This window comes from Protomyctophum bolini, assembly GCF_963924005.1.
Source record: "Protomyctophum bolini genome assembly, chromosome: 10".
NCBI classification, from domain to species: Eukaryota; Metazoa; Chordata; class Actinopteri; order Myctophiformes; family Myctophidae; genus Protomyctophum; species Protomyctophum bolini.
In genome coordinates, this window is record NC_137871.1 from 5678515 (window position 1) to 5695000 (window position 16486).

Below are 16486 nucleotides of genomic sequence, written 5' to 3' on the forward strand. Positions count from 1 at the left end.
AATCGCGACAACAAACACAATATTTTGGACCAAACAAATCATTACAAAGAGGAAAAACCACAAACAAAGTGTTTTTTGTTTTTTTTGTTTTGCCCAAAACATTGTGTTTGTTGTCATGATTTGTCACGACAAGAGTTGGCTTTGTCCGCGGCGTGAACGTCTTTAAATAAATACTTTCTGAAAATGAACGGGGATTTATTTTCCGGGTCTCTCGAGGGGGGGCGGGACTGCGACGCTCTTATCATCCGAATGAGGGAAACAAATGTTGGTGTGGGTCAACAGCTAAATTGTAAAAGTCAATTGCAGATGGAAAATGTCTAAAAGATCTTCTTGTAATCCACAGATGTATGTAAAGAATAAAATGTGCTTGTGTGGTTACATAATCAAAGTAAAGTATACATATCTAATAGTGGATATAGTAAACTAATGATTGCGAGGCCCTCGCAATCATTCAGTACTATTCATATTGGCTATTCATAATCAGCAGATCTACAAGCTCACATTGTGTGACTTTGTGCCAATGCCAGAAGCTTGTACGTCTGGGAAAAATGTTATTCTCTTCAACATAAATCTTCTCTTCTGTGACATCCCTGGCGCAAAACTTTTTCAGATGGAGGTCCGCGGCCATTTGGCCAAACACGCATCAATTTGGGGGTCCTTGGCAGGCACGTAAAAGTTTGAGAACCCCAGTGCTAAAGAACCAGACACTGAGCATCGGCCTCCCCTTAAAACCGATTCCGTACATAGGACGTTGCCACACGTCATAGGGGTCCCAAACGATGCGTACATGGGACGCCTTTTTTGTCAGTTCACCTTTCGGCTACACCGTATGCTACGCTCTGCACCAAAATTAGCTTACCGTTGACTCAGCTGTTAGCGCGGCGGAAAGAATGACTCGTCCCTCCTAATCCAGGGCGCTCTCCGCGGGATAAGAACGGATCGATATGCAGGCCCTTCATTTCTGCTCCTCATCCGTCTCTCCCGCAAAATATGAACGCTTTTTGGATCATATAATTATCGTATAAATTAAAACGATCGCAATGTGAGCTAGCAATGTAAAGTCAACTTTTTTTAGTAGATTGTTTTCCGGGTCGTCGTGGGTTTCAGAGTAAAAGCGGACAGACAACTCTGATTGTGTTTTAATCGGAGTGGCTTTTGGGTGCACGGACGGTTACGTTTGTCATATCTCAAATGTGCAATGTCACCTCTCTCTCTCCAGCCATGCCTTCATTGCACTATACAATGGAGCCAGTGTATGGCCACGGGCGTCTACGCCGCCATTAATATGCATCGGCGCCTCAGAGAAGATGTACTGTAGTTATTTCCACCGTTTTGTGTGGGAGTGTAAATTTATGTGCGTAATCCCTGTGTACAGTATCCGAGCTCCTGGTCAAAAACGGGAATGAATATTCACACTTGCATGCACGCACTCACACACACACACACACGCACGCACACACACACACACACACACACACACACGCACACACACACACACACACGCACACACACACACACACACACACGCAAACACACACACACACGGCGGAGCCCTTTTTCTTAAAAATCAATAAATGCATCTATGGCGGTATTACATTTCCAGACATCTGGAATATGTGCTATAGATGACGCAACTGCTATGAGAGGCTGCAGGCAGAACAAACTGCGGCAATTTGTGCCTTTATTGGCTTCAGGTGAATTTCTGATAGTTTCTCTAATTGTTATGGTTTATGATTTACAACATAAACACAAAGTCATCTGTTCCCCCATTTAAGCTCTAGCAGCAATTGATGCTTTGGACGTCTGAAATATTTATGTTATGAATTCTTCAAAGGTGATGTTTTTTTTGTTTTTTTTTAGTATCCAATATTGTCTGTTGTTATTTTTTTTTTAGTTTAATCAACTCCACTTGTTGCGACTGAAGGTCGCACACTTACAATGCAAACGTGCAGTGACGCTGAAACGCGAAACGTGACGACACACACACACGCACGCACACACACACACACACACACACACACACGCGTGCACACACACACACACACACACACACACACTGACACACACTGTTGCCAGGTCTATGAAAGCAAGCCCACAAAAGAATGCCTTTCGACACGCTGCTTACACACACTACAACTCGCTTACAATACGCGGACCTGGCGACACTGTCTGTGACTCTGTGTAGCTTAGCATCTTTGTATCTTGTGCATCTGCCCGGTGTGGGCAGCATAACATTGTGGTAGAGTAGAAACGGACCGTATCCATAAACACAACGTTGTACAAAAACATATCAGGACAATATTTTTATTTATTTTTCTCTGCCGAAAGGAGGATTGCATCACGTCTGCTTTCATAACTTTTATTCCACTGTTAACCCCTTTTGGTGTTTTAAACATTAAGCTATTAAACAATATTAAGCTATTATTAAGCTATTTTAAACATTAAGCTATTGAAAAATAGCAGATCTACAAGCGCATAGCGCGCTACGAGCTTGTATAGGTCTGCTATTTATGAAAGATCGTGAAAATATTTATTTCAGAAAACTGGAGGATTTGGAAGATTTTTTTTTTAATTATTTTGAGGTCAGGCCTAAATGGGTTAATAGCTGTCCTGCTTGTTCTGGTCTGAAACCTATAGCTAGTCATTTTCTTTTCTGTTGCTTTCTTTATTCTTTCTTTGTCATTTGTCCACAAAGGTGTTTGGCTATAGTTCCTATTACCATTCCAGCCAAGGCTGTACATTGTATGAACTTGTTGTGGACAAACACAGAAATAAGGTGCTTGTGTACATAATTGTAACACATGAGCGATTGAATCCCAACCTGTCGGCCGGGGGGGGGGGGGGGGGGGGGCACTGATGGTCCTTGAGGATATACTGTATTGCAGGTGGACCCTTAAATAATTGGCAAAACACTTTTATTGATGATATAACATCATTATAATTTATTTAAAAAAAAATTATTTTGTCTCTAAAACCATAGCTGAGTGGTTAGTGGATGGTAAGTGGACTGCATGGGGAGTGCCGTAGAATGGCTGCTCACTGCTCCTGTGTGTGTGTGTGTGTGTGTGTGTGTGTGTGTGTGTGTGTGTGTGTGTGCAATACACCGTACATACAAGTACTATTCTTGATATACATGTAGGCCTATAGTATATAGGGGCGGCCTTAAGGATCGGGAGGCCCCGTTCATGACGTCATCATTTTAATAATTAATAATAATTTAAAAAAAAAATGTCAGTGTGTATTATCGGACTTCAAAGCATGAACAGCCTACACAGCCAAGTAGAAAATACACAAAAGCATCTTGCTTGATTAAATCATATTTTTTTTTAAATTTAAGGTATAACTGGAAGGCAGCATTGGCTATACACAATGATGCAATCGCAACTGTCAGCGCTGCTAGTGCAGTGAGTGCACACACTGGGAAGTGGGAACAATTACAACCAAACAACACACTATACTACTACTACTATTTATTTTTCACAAACCCTGTACATTCTCTTTTTTGGGGGGGGGGGGGAGGCCCCTGAGGCTCGAGGCCCGTTTCAATTGAAACGATTGAAACATATATAAGGCCGCCACTGTATACTGTATATATATATATATATATTTATATATATATTACTCAATACTTTATCCAAAGTGCGCCTTAAAAAAGACATGCACTGGGGAGAGTGAACTTTCCTTTTGTCAACTGTCTAAATTGGGAGATGAATCACAATTTGTAGCAGAGGTGTCGTATAAACACCCACTGCTGCCATGATTAAAGGTCAAAGGGAGAAACTTTAAAATGCCATGTCTAACACGTTAACCCTATATAGCCCTGGAGCTGCACACATTTATCCTACATTATACTCACCTTCGCGAGACTGTTTCCACTTGTGCCGATCAATGGGAGCACTTAACCCATTCTGACCTGAGATCAGATTCATACGAGATTTTCCACTGGACACACACTGGTCTGATGAACCCATTCTGACCTGAGATCAGATTCTAAAAAATGTCAGTTGTTCTTCGATTTTTCAAAAATAGCAGACCTACAAGCTCGTAGCGCGCCACTCGGTGGCGCGCTATGAGCTTGTAGATCTGCTATTTTTCAATAGCTAAAGCATAACATGATGCTGACACCAAAACGGGTGCCCGGTCAGAATGGGTTAAAGAAGCGGTTCACTCAAAACATTTGAGCATTTTCTATCATTGTCCCCATGCATTCCTAAGACCGTTCATTCATTCATTCAACATTCGTTCATTCATTCATCCTTTGTTTAAAATTCTCAAAGAGATCATTGATGGAGACCCTCATTTACAATGATGCCAAGATTACACATAAGTAACACGAGAACAACAAAGAAAGACAATATCTTGGCAACAATCAGTTAAAACAGTTGCATGCAGGTATTGAACAATGAAGTAAAATCCTAAATTTGCCAATAGACGCTATCGGCAGCTATATAGGCCTAGCGTATTTAGTTTAAGATCTTGTTATAAGACATTCCAAGAACCAGCTGCACCAATGCTGAAAGCAGTCTTTGCCAATAATTCAACTTACTGTCTCAGAATTCAGGAATGCAAAAAAAACCCTCCTGGTTTAACAATGAACCCATTCTGGACGGGAACCCCTTTTGGTGTTTTAACTAAGCATTATGCTATACTTTAGCTATTGAAAAATAGCAGATCTACAATATCTATTTTTTTTTTAATCGTGAAAATGTGGCACAAATATTTGAATATAATATTCTTTCAGAAGACATAATTAAACCAGTCAGGCATAATTAAACCAGTGAACTGGAGGCCCGCAGGCTCAAGTCCGGCCCCAGTTTCTTGTGGCCCTGGAACATATTCTATATATTCCAATGTATGTAACAAATTATTATTGGATAGTTTGTTGTATACAGAATGACCACTTTGAATGTTTTCTCACGACTGTTAACTGAAGCTCTAGCTAAAGAATAAAATGTAGACTTTCTGGAATGGAGGAATAGTTAAGTGACTCACCCAGGGTCCTAAATGAACACCCACCACCAGTGCTGAATTTCTGAGTTTTGAGTGGCTGTTGTCCATTATTACACCAAAGAAAGAATTCTCCTTCTGCATCCATTAGCTAGTTTTGAGTGGATTCTGTCGATCTTCTACATCTGCATCCACGTTTTATAATGGGTCACAATTAAATATCCCCCTTTTGATATACCACTTTGTATGGGTCACCGTTAACCCATTTTGGGCGGGAACCCCTTTTGATATTTTATTATATTTGTGAAGCTGAAAAAGCCTTCTGTTATCGTGAAACCTGTGTGCGGGTTCATATCGGTGTATCCCTAGTTCGAATTGTATCCGGTGAAATGTGTCATCTGCTGAGAAAATGTATAAAGTCAGTTTCTTTGTACTCGAACCCGGGCTCTCCCAGAGTGAGTGTCATAGTGTCCTTGAGCAAGACACTGAACCCCAAATTGCTCCTCATGTGCTGGCTATGTGTGTGTGTGTGTGTGAACGGGTGAATGTAATGCACAATCCATGTAAAACGCCTTGGATTAAAGGCGCTATATAAATGCACCATTTACCATTTTATACCATCTGTAATCATGAACGTTGTTGATGGAAAGGTATTTCAAGAGCTGTATGTGAACTAAGTACATATAGTTTCTGTTACTATGGAGATCATTAGCTCACAGTACGGTTAAAGTTAAAGGAGTCAACAGGCTAATAAGATAAACTAATCTGTTTACAAGGTAACGCGCAGTACTGTGTGTGTGTGTGTGTGTGTGTGTGTGTGCGCGTGTGCGTGAGTGCGTGCGAGTGCAGCGGGGGTGGCATGCGTGCATGCGCTTATAAGTTTCAGTATAATGCCAATTATAAGATGCCACCCTTTCTATCTACGTATTCACTCTGTCTCTGTGGACACAGCTCAGAAACCTGCCTATACCAATCACATCATAATTGGTTCATTAGCTTGGAATCCCCAAATTATTTGGAAAGGGGGGAGGGGGGGGGGGGAGGGTCACTCAACAGTAAGCCAACCGACATATACCCTATAAGTGTACAGGGTATCTGGCACATTTCTAAAGTTACAATGAGACCTTTTTAAAAACCAAATTGTCACCATTTTCAAATGTTACGTTAAGAAGAGGCAAACATGGCGAACATATTATAGCCGATGCTTGCAAGATTTCACAATGTTCATCTGTGGAGTCGAGAGTCAAACAAAATGTAGTGCCTCGACTCCTACAATTCGAAGCACTTGTCAGGGTGCGGGGGGGGGGGGGGGGGGGGGGGGGTCCCTAGTTCTAATTATGAGGATTACCCAACGGGCCTATAGTGGGCCCCAGTCTCACGGGCCCCTGATGCTGCGTTCACACAGGCAGATGCAAAAGACACAAAGATGAGATGCAAAGCTATACACAGTGTATTTGTAGCTGTTTGCAGCTGCTATATACAATCATGCATCATTGCGTCTTTGCATCGCCATGTCACTGGGTTTCATTGACAATGAATGGATTGATTGATTAATACTGAATAGTGCCAGTATAAGACCCCCTGAGGGCGAGAAGCGACCTCACTTTAACCCATTCTGACCTGAGATCGGATTCTAAACAATTCTACATCCTGACAGTTTTCTGAAAAAGCTTTGTTTCTGTGTCAGTCGCTCTTTGATTTTTCAAAAATAGCAGATGTACAAGCTACGAGCTTGTAGATCAGATAATCATGTGTAGTCAGATCAACATATGTAAATGAATTCTGTACTGGCCATATATGGAGCGTGTCTTGAGTGAACAGGGTTTGATGAGGTCAGATCAACATATGGAATGAATTCTGTATTGGTCATAAATGGAGAGTGTCACAAGGCGCGACTGACAGGTTTTGCCAGGTTTTCAATAGTAAACTGCAACTATACAGTCGCAATTAATCCAGTATTAGTTCTGGATTAATAGAAATCAATAAATGACGAGAAATCTCGTTTTGGCACATGCAGGTTTAGTACCGTGTACCTGTAATTGGCACAGATTGTGTCCTATAAACCATCATTATTAAAATAGCTCGAACCAGTGCTGGTTATTTAGTTATAGGACCCGCTACCGTAGATGTAGAAGAAACCTCTACTTCAATGCTCTACCAGTTGCTTAGCCATTAGCCAGATATTCTGTCTCATCTATATAGACGACTCGTGCGTGCCAAAGGTAATAATAGAAGCTATTCGGGGTATCTGGGCTGTAAAGCAATAGACACCTTGGTTCGTAATATGTGTTGACACGTTCGTGATCTTGGATTTTGTGTCTCGCTTGAGTTAGATGGTGAGGATTTGGGATCGTTGGAGATATACCGCGTGCGTTGCTTGGTATCCGCTAACACCCTTTTGGTGTTAGCATTATGCTATGCTTTAGCTATTGAAAAATAGCAGATCTACAAGCTCAAAGCGCGCCACTCTACGAGCTTGTCATGGGTCTGCTATTTTTGAAAAATCGTGAAAATATTTATTTCAGAAAACTTCGAGGTCAGGCCTAATCTAAATGGTGTTGATCTGATGTCAGCGCTGGATATATATGTACGTTATATATACAGTATATACTCCCATATATGGAGCTCTGCGTAAAAGCCTTCGCAAACAATCATGATGCATGTCACTGCACCATGCTGACACCTGTACCATGCTGCACTGAGATTCATGACTAACCCCCCTTTCAGAACACATGTCATTGTTCATTGTACAGTATGCTATACTGTACATGTTCTCATTGACATCGCGCAGGCTGCATCATTGGTACTGTATATTTCCATTTATAAAGCCATTCTTGGTGATCTGCCTCTTACATTTCCTCCAAATTTAATTTGGTAAAAAAGAAAATGGGGGTGCATACTTAGTTTAGACTATAGTCATTGGTTAGACATGGGTTAAGGTTGGGTTTAGGTGTGCTTCCCCGTGGGAGGTTAGGTTTAGTTCAGGGTGAGGTTTTGAGATAGGTAGAAAGTTTTAGGTTTAGACTATAGTCATTGGTTAGACCAGTCATTGGTCCTATATAACTACAACCTATCTCAAACCCTCACCCTAACCCTGACTTCCCACGGGCTTGGTTATATGGTGGTGCCCACACTTTTTAGACGTGAGAGCTACTTTAAAAATATAAAAATAATTGTCCCATTGCTGAAAATAGTTCCATAGGAATGGGGAAATAGGGGGGGGGGAGAATGGAATTGGTATGGGTTTTTTTATACATACATTTAACCCATTTTGATCTGAGATCAGATTCTAAAAATGTCTTCTACATCCTGACAGTTTTCTGAAAAAGTTATGTTTCTATGTCAGTCGTTCTTTGATTTTTCCAAAAAAGAGCAGACCTACAAGCTCGTATTATGAGCTTGTAGATCTGCTATGTTTCAATAGCTAAAGCATATCATAATGCTAACACCAAAAGGGGTTCCCGCCCCAAAAACACTCTTGAAAACAAAGTGTTGCATTGTGAGTTTGAACTTCCATATTTTGATGTCAATCAAGTGAAGTCACCTTAATTCAAGTGGCAGATGCCAAACACATTATATATAGTTTATTTTTTTATTTAAATGATATATGTTTAGGGGCATGTCATGTGGTCTATGTACCTCCACAGCCTGTGTGCGCTACACACATGTGTCATGGATGTATTTATTTGGCTGTTGTGTCATTTCAATTTGACATGTACGACGTATGTCATTTTATTATTAAAAAAGGTGCCTGTCACAGGAACCCCTTGCTGTAAATCCTGCTGAAAGTTGCAGGCCTATATATGTATATCTCATAATTATGCATGTGCTGCACATTATGCATTATATGCTTTTGTGTGTCGTGCCTGACTATAATCCGCCATTCCACCTACGGTGTGATTATTTTGGGGGTGCCTGAAATGTTTCAGAGCTCTTTGATCTAATATTGCATGTCATTGCTGTCGGGGGAGGAAACCACCTAACTCCATTTTTGAGGCTATTGATTTTTTTTTGCATAAATCAGTGCTATTGAACACCCTTTACGTCTGTGTGTCATTTAGAAAATATTGAACCAATGGAAAGTAGTAAAACAACACTACTAAACATATACCTATATTACCGGTATCCCCATTGGACCCTCAAACTGTCTGCTACAAAGCAACTAACTCCACCTCCCATGCAAGTATAATTTCTAAAGTCACAACACCAACTTTGATGATGAGGCAGTATATTGCTTTGTTTCCTGCACAATGTATATAGGATATATTTTTAATTTCCGGATAAATTGACATTTTGGAGTTGGGTGGTTTTTCCGGGGTCCATGTGACATTTAAAAGGCTGAGGATCCTAATCACATTCATTGACCTCAATTGCGAGATCACTGTAATGTATATCAACTCAACTCTCTTCATTCAGAATTTGAAAGAAAAATGTTTAATTTAGAAAGAAGAGACAGTCTGCATACATATATACACTCAGGAACGCACTTCCATTTTGATAAATGCATTATGACGAGTGTCGCTATCATCCAGCCTGGGCATACATGAGTAGATATTCATTATTCATGTCATTGCAGTTGCCCTGTTATGATACAGTCCTATTTGGAGACTGTGTGTGTGTGTGTGTGTGTGTGTGTGTGTGTGTGTGTGTGTGTGTGTGTGTGTGTGTGTGTGTGTGTGTGTGTATCAGTGTGTGTGTGTGTGTGTGCGTGTGTGTGTGTGTGTGTGTGTGTGTGTGTGTGAGGGGGGGTACCTGATTTGCTCAGCGCGTCCGTCAGTGCGTGCAGCGTGCGTGCGTGCGTGCGTGCGTGGCCCTGGCTGCGTCGTCGACTTCTGCTTGTGCGCGTTCACAGGTCGAAACCACGAAGAATCAGAGAGCGAGGGCGCGCCTACGAGACCGCGCGCACGGAGAGAGAGAGAGGAAGGGAGAGAGAGAGAGAGAGAGAGAGAGAGAGGAAAGGAGGGTGGGAGAGAGAGAGAGAGCGAGAGAGAGAGAGAGAGAGAGAGAGAGGGAAAGGGGGAGAGGTCCAGCTGCAAAAAAAAAAAAAAAAAAAAGAAAAGCAAGGAAGGAAGGGAAAAAAAGCCGCCGTGACAATGGCAACACAAGCATCTTCTAAAAGGTAGATAACAGGCGACGGGGCGCCACGACGCAGGCGTTTGAAAGGCTAATACCGTCCCGTTTACACCCATAAAGCTGCTGCCCGCGCGGGGGATATATATATATATATATATATATATATATACTACATTATAACATTACTAGCGACAACAATAATTGTTATACGACATGTATCGTTGAGTATAGGGCTATTATTGACTGTTTTGTGACACACGGGCCGATCGACGAGTGGGCCGGTTCGGTCGGTCAAGCTTATATTATAGCGGCGTTTCCTGGAATACGATTTTTTTTTTCTCCTCTCTTTTTCCTTTTCCCGTAATTGAAAATGGAGCAGCAGCAGCAGCAACAACAGAGCAGCGGGAGGAGGAGGAGGAGAGCCGAGCCTAGTCGTCGGCGCTGCCGTCTCCATCATTGAGGCGCGTTCACCTGCTATATTTTTGCACCGGACTGGACGGACGGAGAGAGAGAGAGAGAGAGAGAGAGAGAGAGAGAGAGGCTGGGAGGGAGGGAGGGTTATAGGGAAGGGATCATAGGGAGGCCCGGGCTGCTGCTCGCTGCTTGCATGGTTGGTGGTGGTGGTGGGAAAGGGAACATGAAGGAGAAGAAGTGTTTGCATTTCGGGGGAAGGAAGACGCATCTGAGATTCTGTCCAAAGCAACTGTGAAACAAGGATCCCCGTTGCGTCGGAGCTGGGAGAGAGAGAGAGAGCGAGAGAGAGAGAGAGCGAGAGAGAGAGAAAAAAGCACGCAGTTTGGGTGCAGACGCTCTGGACTGGAGGTAAGGAGAGGAGACTGTGTATAGTGTGTTGTGTGTGTACTGTGTGTGTGTGTGTGTGTGTGTGTGTGTGTGTACTGTGTGTGTGTGTGTGTGTGTGTGTGTGTGTGTGTGTGTGTGTGTGTGTGTGTGTGTGTGTGTGTGTGTGTGCGCGCGTGTGCGCAAAACGTTGTGTATTTGAACAGTCAGGGAGCAGCGATGTGTTTGGTTTAGCCCCGCATGTCCCACCATGACACCTTGATGTTAATCACACATGCATTGCAGACCTGTGTTCAGTCGTGTTTAATTGGACTAAACGGTGTATTTAAGAGGCTGGAATGGCTGTATAAAAGCATGCGGTGTGTGTGTGTGTGTGTGTGTGTGTGTGTGTGTGTGTAGCCTATAGTAGAAACCTCCCTCCCTGCCTGGCTGCATGGGACAGCTGTCGTAGAGCCCTACATCCATTCGTCACCGCTCCAGCATCGGCGGTTACCATATTCTCTCTCTCTGAGAAGAGAGAGAGAGAGAGAGAGAGAGAGAGAGAGAGAGAGAGAGAGAGAGAATAATAGCCCCACTTATTCAATGCACATAGCTTCTGACCCGCTCGCTTTGGACTGAGAAATGTCACACAAATATTAGGCTATAGTCTATAGAAATGCCACGTGTGGTCCCGGTCGCATTGGACCGTTTTTTTTTTTTCTGGTGGTGGGGGGGGGGGGGAATCAAATCAATCCATCACCTTTGCTTACATTGAATGTGTTTTTGTATAGTGCCCTGGCCTGTAGGTGGTCGGCATTTTGAATCAACGCTCCCCCCCCCAAAAAAAGGAGAAGGAAATATAAAGGGAAGGAATGAAGCAGAATAATTAATATATAGCCCTAAACTAATGAATGATTCATGAATGGGTTATTGAAACCCAATGGGACAACACATCATCCTCCTTACCAAGGCCAACGACCCATCCCCTCTCTCTCCCTCTCTCTCTCTCACCGTGATGATATGGCGTGAATGATTTATCAGGAACGTTTTAAGACGCCGACCGAATGTGTCCAGTACGTCGGGCTCAGATATCGCGATATCAGGCCACGCGCGTGCGTGCGCGTAGTGTCTGTAGCGTGTGTGTGTGTGTGTGTGTGTGTGTGTGTATCACGGTGGGGGGTCAGTGGAGTAGAGCAGTGTGTCTGCTCCTTTTTTAAAGGAGCTGGTCTGCAGTGTTCTTAACAGATGTTGACTGGATGGATGTCCCCCAGTCTGACATATAATGAGCTGCAGGCAGGCCTCACCCAGGCCCATTATAGCCCCCCGGTGTTACAATGTGTTCTATTACAACCCATTTAGGCCTGATGTCGAAATAAACAAACAAAAAAAAAGTCTTCTGAAAGAATATATATTCAAAGATTTAATTGTGCCGCATTTTCACGATTTTTCAAACAATATAGCAGACCTACAAGCTCGTTATAGCCCCGGCACTCGGTGCCGCGCTATATGACCTTGTATAGATCTGCTATTTTTTTTCAAAAGCTAAAGTGTAACATAATGCTTATATAGTCAAAACACCAAAAGGGGTTCCCGACCAGAATGGGTTAAAAACAACTTTAGTCTTGCAGTGGGATTGTAACAAAATAATACGTCGTAAAATACATTTGCTGAATTGCTATATCTCTGTGTGGTTTAGGGGTTCAGGTAATATTTTATTTTGCTAAAAAAAATAAGTGTGTATAACACTATACATTTGAAACTGATAAATTATCCTTGTGAGGTTGTCTCTCCCGATTGGATACAATTGGTATCCCGCCCTGGAAATGTATTTTCACTGTACACTAAAGAGTGGGAGAGAAGAGATGCAGAGGCCCCTGTTACTGAACACGTTGCTTGCTATAGCATTAGCATACAAATACAGAGTCGAGTTGTTCCGATACGTATCCCAGTATACATAGTCTGGAGTTTCGGTGGTGAGGTGACCACCTCCGAACTACAACATGACGTCACTGAGCCGCGGTGAAGAGCAAACCACCGCCACCGCTCCAGCCCTTTCTCTCTGTTTTTACTCATTGAGCGGTGGTCAGCTCACGTGGTCAGCGGTGGTCAGCTCACCACCGGAGCGGTGGTCACCTCACCACCGAAAATCCAGACTTATAAAGGCCTATTCATAGTCTGGATTTTCGGTGGTGAGGTGACCACCGGAGTTGAAATAACGTTGAGCGGTGTTGAGTAAAAACAGAGAGAAGGGCTGGAGCGGTGGCCGTGGGTTTTTCTCTTCACCGTGGCTCGTGACGTCATGTTGTAGTTCGGTGGGTCACCTCAGTGACGTCATGTTGTAGTTCGGTGGTCACCTTACCACCGCGAATCCAGACTATGTATGAGCCTTAAAAGCCATTTTGACCTGAGATCAGATTCTAAAAATGTCTGTTTGAAAATGACAGTTTTCTGAAAAAGCTATGTTTCTATGTCAGTCGTTCTTCGATTTTTCAAAAATAGCGGACCTACAAGCTTGTAGATCTGCTATTTTTCAATAGCTAAAGCATAACCTATAATGCTAACACCAAAAGGGGTTCCCGCCCCAAAATGGGTTAAGCTGCCGATACTATGCCCTAAAATACTGGTGTCGGCGAGTATGCCAGTCTGTGCCATTTCAATACCAACGTCATTTATCACGATGATATACCCATATTTAATTTACAGTCATATTTTGATTGCTTAGTTGATGTTGCACGGCTGTTTTCTATACTCTTACTGTACCATTTACATTATTATCTTACTAACTTGTATAGCTGCACATTATAACAATGGCATTTTGTCTTAGATCAGTGGTTCTCGTTTAATTTCAAGGACCCCCCCTTAGCTCTGACTGAGAGTGTACAAATGGAACCAAATGGACCTGTAAGGTTCCATTTGTACACTCTCAGAGTTACAGACCCGCAAAGGGTCCATTTGGTATTGGTCCATCTCTATAGAGAACTTTAGCTATTTAACCAAAGCTGTTACAAAAACACATCACTTACACATCACTTAATCCCAGTAAGGATGTTGCCATGTTGTGTCCTGTACACACATTTATGTTGCTTTGTACAACGATTTGGTCTAATAACTTTAATTTAGAGTTTCGACAAATGTAACATTAAACTAATTGTGCTGGTACAACAAAACAGTCAAACAGTCATCAGAAGAGAGCCATTGAGGTATTTGATTATTGTATTTTTAAATCATACAAATAATACCATCATTGCACAGCATTTTTGGAAAAATATAATCGTTTCGAAACTTAGACATTTCAAAAGTGCCCGTTTCATCTATAAACGTCTAAATGATTTGGCTCCTCCTCCTCTCAAGGAGTTTATCCACACTTTTCCTGGGCTGCCATGCATGTGTGCTCCAGTTCCTGTCGATTTCATTGGATATCATTGGTCATCTGACCAGTTTCATTGGCTTTCATTGGATCAAATCGACAGGAACTGGGAGCACACACACAGCCCAGGAAAAGTGTGGATACACAGGAAGAGAGACAGCGGTTATGGTGCCAGATCTGTGTCCAGGGCTGACTGTGATGTCTATGGCAGAAAGTCTATACCGTTGGTATGAGCTCCCTGTCTGTCACACGGAGCTGGGAGATCCCCACTTTCACAGCTTTTAACCCATTTAGACCCGAGTTAAAAACATTCACTTTGAAAGAATATATATATTCAAAGATTTGCGCCACATTTGTTTACGATTTTTCAAAAATAGCAGACCTACAAGCTCGTAGCGCGCCACTCGGTGGCGCGCTATGAGCTTGTAGATCTGCTATTTTTCAATAGCTTAAATTATAACGTGTAATGTTTAAAACACCAAAAGCTTTTTAAGGACAATTGAAACAGTGGCTTGATCGCGCATGACTCTCAGTTCCACAATTGCAGTTGGCCTATACCCTATAGCAATATAGTTTTAATCTTTTCTTTTTTCTCTCAACTCTTATTTTGAAATGCATTATTATTATGTTTTTTGTATGCTGTCCTCTACATGTCTTGTCGTGTCAGTTTTGTTTACGGATGGAAATGCTATAAATCCAGTGTATTTAGGCCATACACTTTGATGTAATGTTCATTAATATAGTGAAGTAAATTTAGGGGGCCGACCCCCGGAGAGTGTACAAAATCTACGAATGGAACCAAATGGACCCTTATGTGGTCCATTATTCGTATATCACGTTCGGAGCATCTAATTCCAGCGAGTGTCTGTCACCTCCCTTTCCCAAATCCTTCCTCCTCTCTCTGTGTGTGTGTGTGTGTGTGTGTGTGTGTGTGTGTGTGTGTGTGTGTGTGTGTGTGTAACATGACGACAGGCCAGATGGAGGACCGTGCATTGATTGAGTCAAGGAGAGCCCGTAAGAGGGGGAAATTGAGTTGACACGTTGATGCGGGTTTCATTATCATGTGTGACGGCACACAGCGTGCCATTGGGCCCGGGGGCTAGGTGACGCGTGGAGGAAGGGAGAGAGAGAGAGAGAGAGACAGAGAGAGACAGAGAGAGGCAGAGAGGGTCTTCTTGGTCCAGGCGCCCGCCCGCCCGCCCGGGCCTGTTTGAAGATCCAAGATGTAAGAGAAGTTGTCACGATGGGCAGGGGGTGGCAGGACCCAAATGCAGGACAGCAAGGCAGGCATGGTTCAAAATCCAATTTTGGGGGATTTATTTAAAAAAAACTGAGAAAACATCATAATCACAAACTAACACTGAACATGAAGTGACACCAAACAAATGACAAGGACTGACTCATGGGGAACGAGACTGATACACGCAAGAGGGCTGCTTAGTGATTACAACATGAGAAACACCTGGGGAAGACGACATATAGCACCAAAACAACTAGAACATAGCATAGAAATGCAAGAGCTAGACAGGCAATGTCTGTGACTGTGACATAAGAGACTGGAGCTATATCGTATCGAAACCACGTCTTCGCTCCGTGACAATGCCGCCAACCGAGCATGCGCCGAGCGAACAAGTCTTTCCCTGACTGCCCCGGGTAGATGCACCCTTCCCCAATCCCCCCCCCCCCCCCGCCTATAGCGGCAGCGGTGGCCGAACGGTTTGCGGAGCGGTCTTGATATCGGAAAGGTCGCTATAGTTCGTTTCCCCGGACCGGCACGTTAAAATGACCACCGCTGAAGTGCCCTTGGACAAGGCAGCATTGAACCCCCTACCATGAAATGTTCTATATGAGCAGGGCCTGGCTGTAAACAAGTTCTTGAGCTTATAGTCCAGTTACCCTGGGTAAACATAGTACCTTTCCTTTCCCCATTCTGAAAGAACACCGCTGCTGTCCAATGCCTGCATGCGCGCTAATACACAGAATGTTGACAGACAAGTGTCATTATAAACTCTACATGTGCAGGACTAAGGTACAGAAGCGATGACAAATTGGACTAACTATAGAACGTACGTTAATACAAAAAAAAAAGCTTTAAATGGAGTGAGACATGGAGCCCCACCACCAGTGAGACATCTCTCGACATCTTGACTTCTGTTCCGCGGGAAAGGGGAAAAACGACGCGCCACAGCCATAAACCCAGCAGCTTGTGTACACATTCTGTTATCTCCTCTCGGCCATGTGGGCCGTCATGTGCCTCGGCCCTCTGCCCCCCCCCCCCCCCCCCCCCGCCCGCCACTGTTTTAACCCATTCTGACCCGAGAT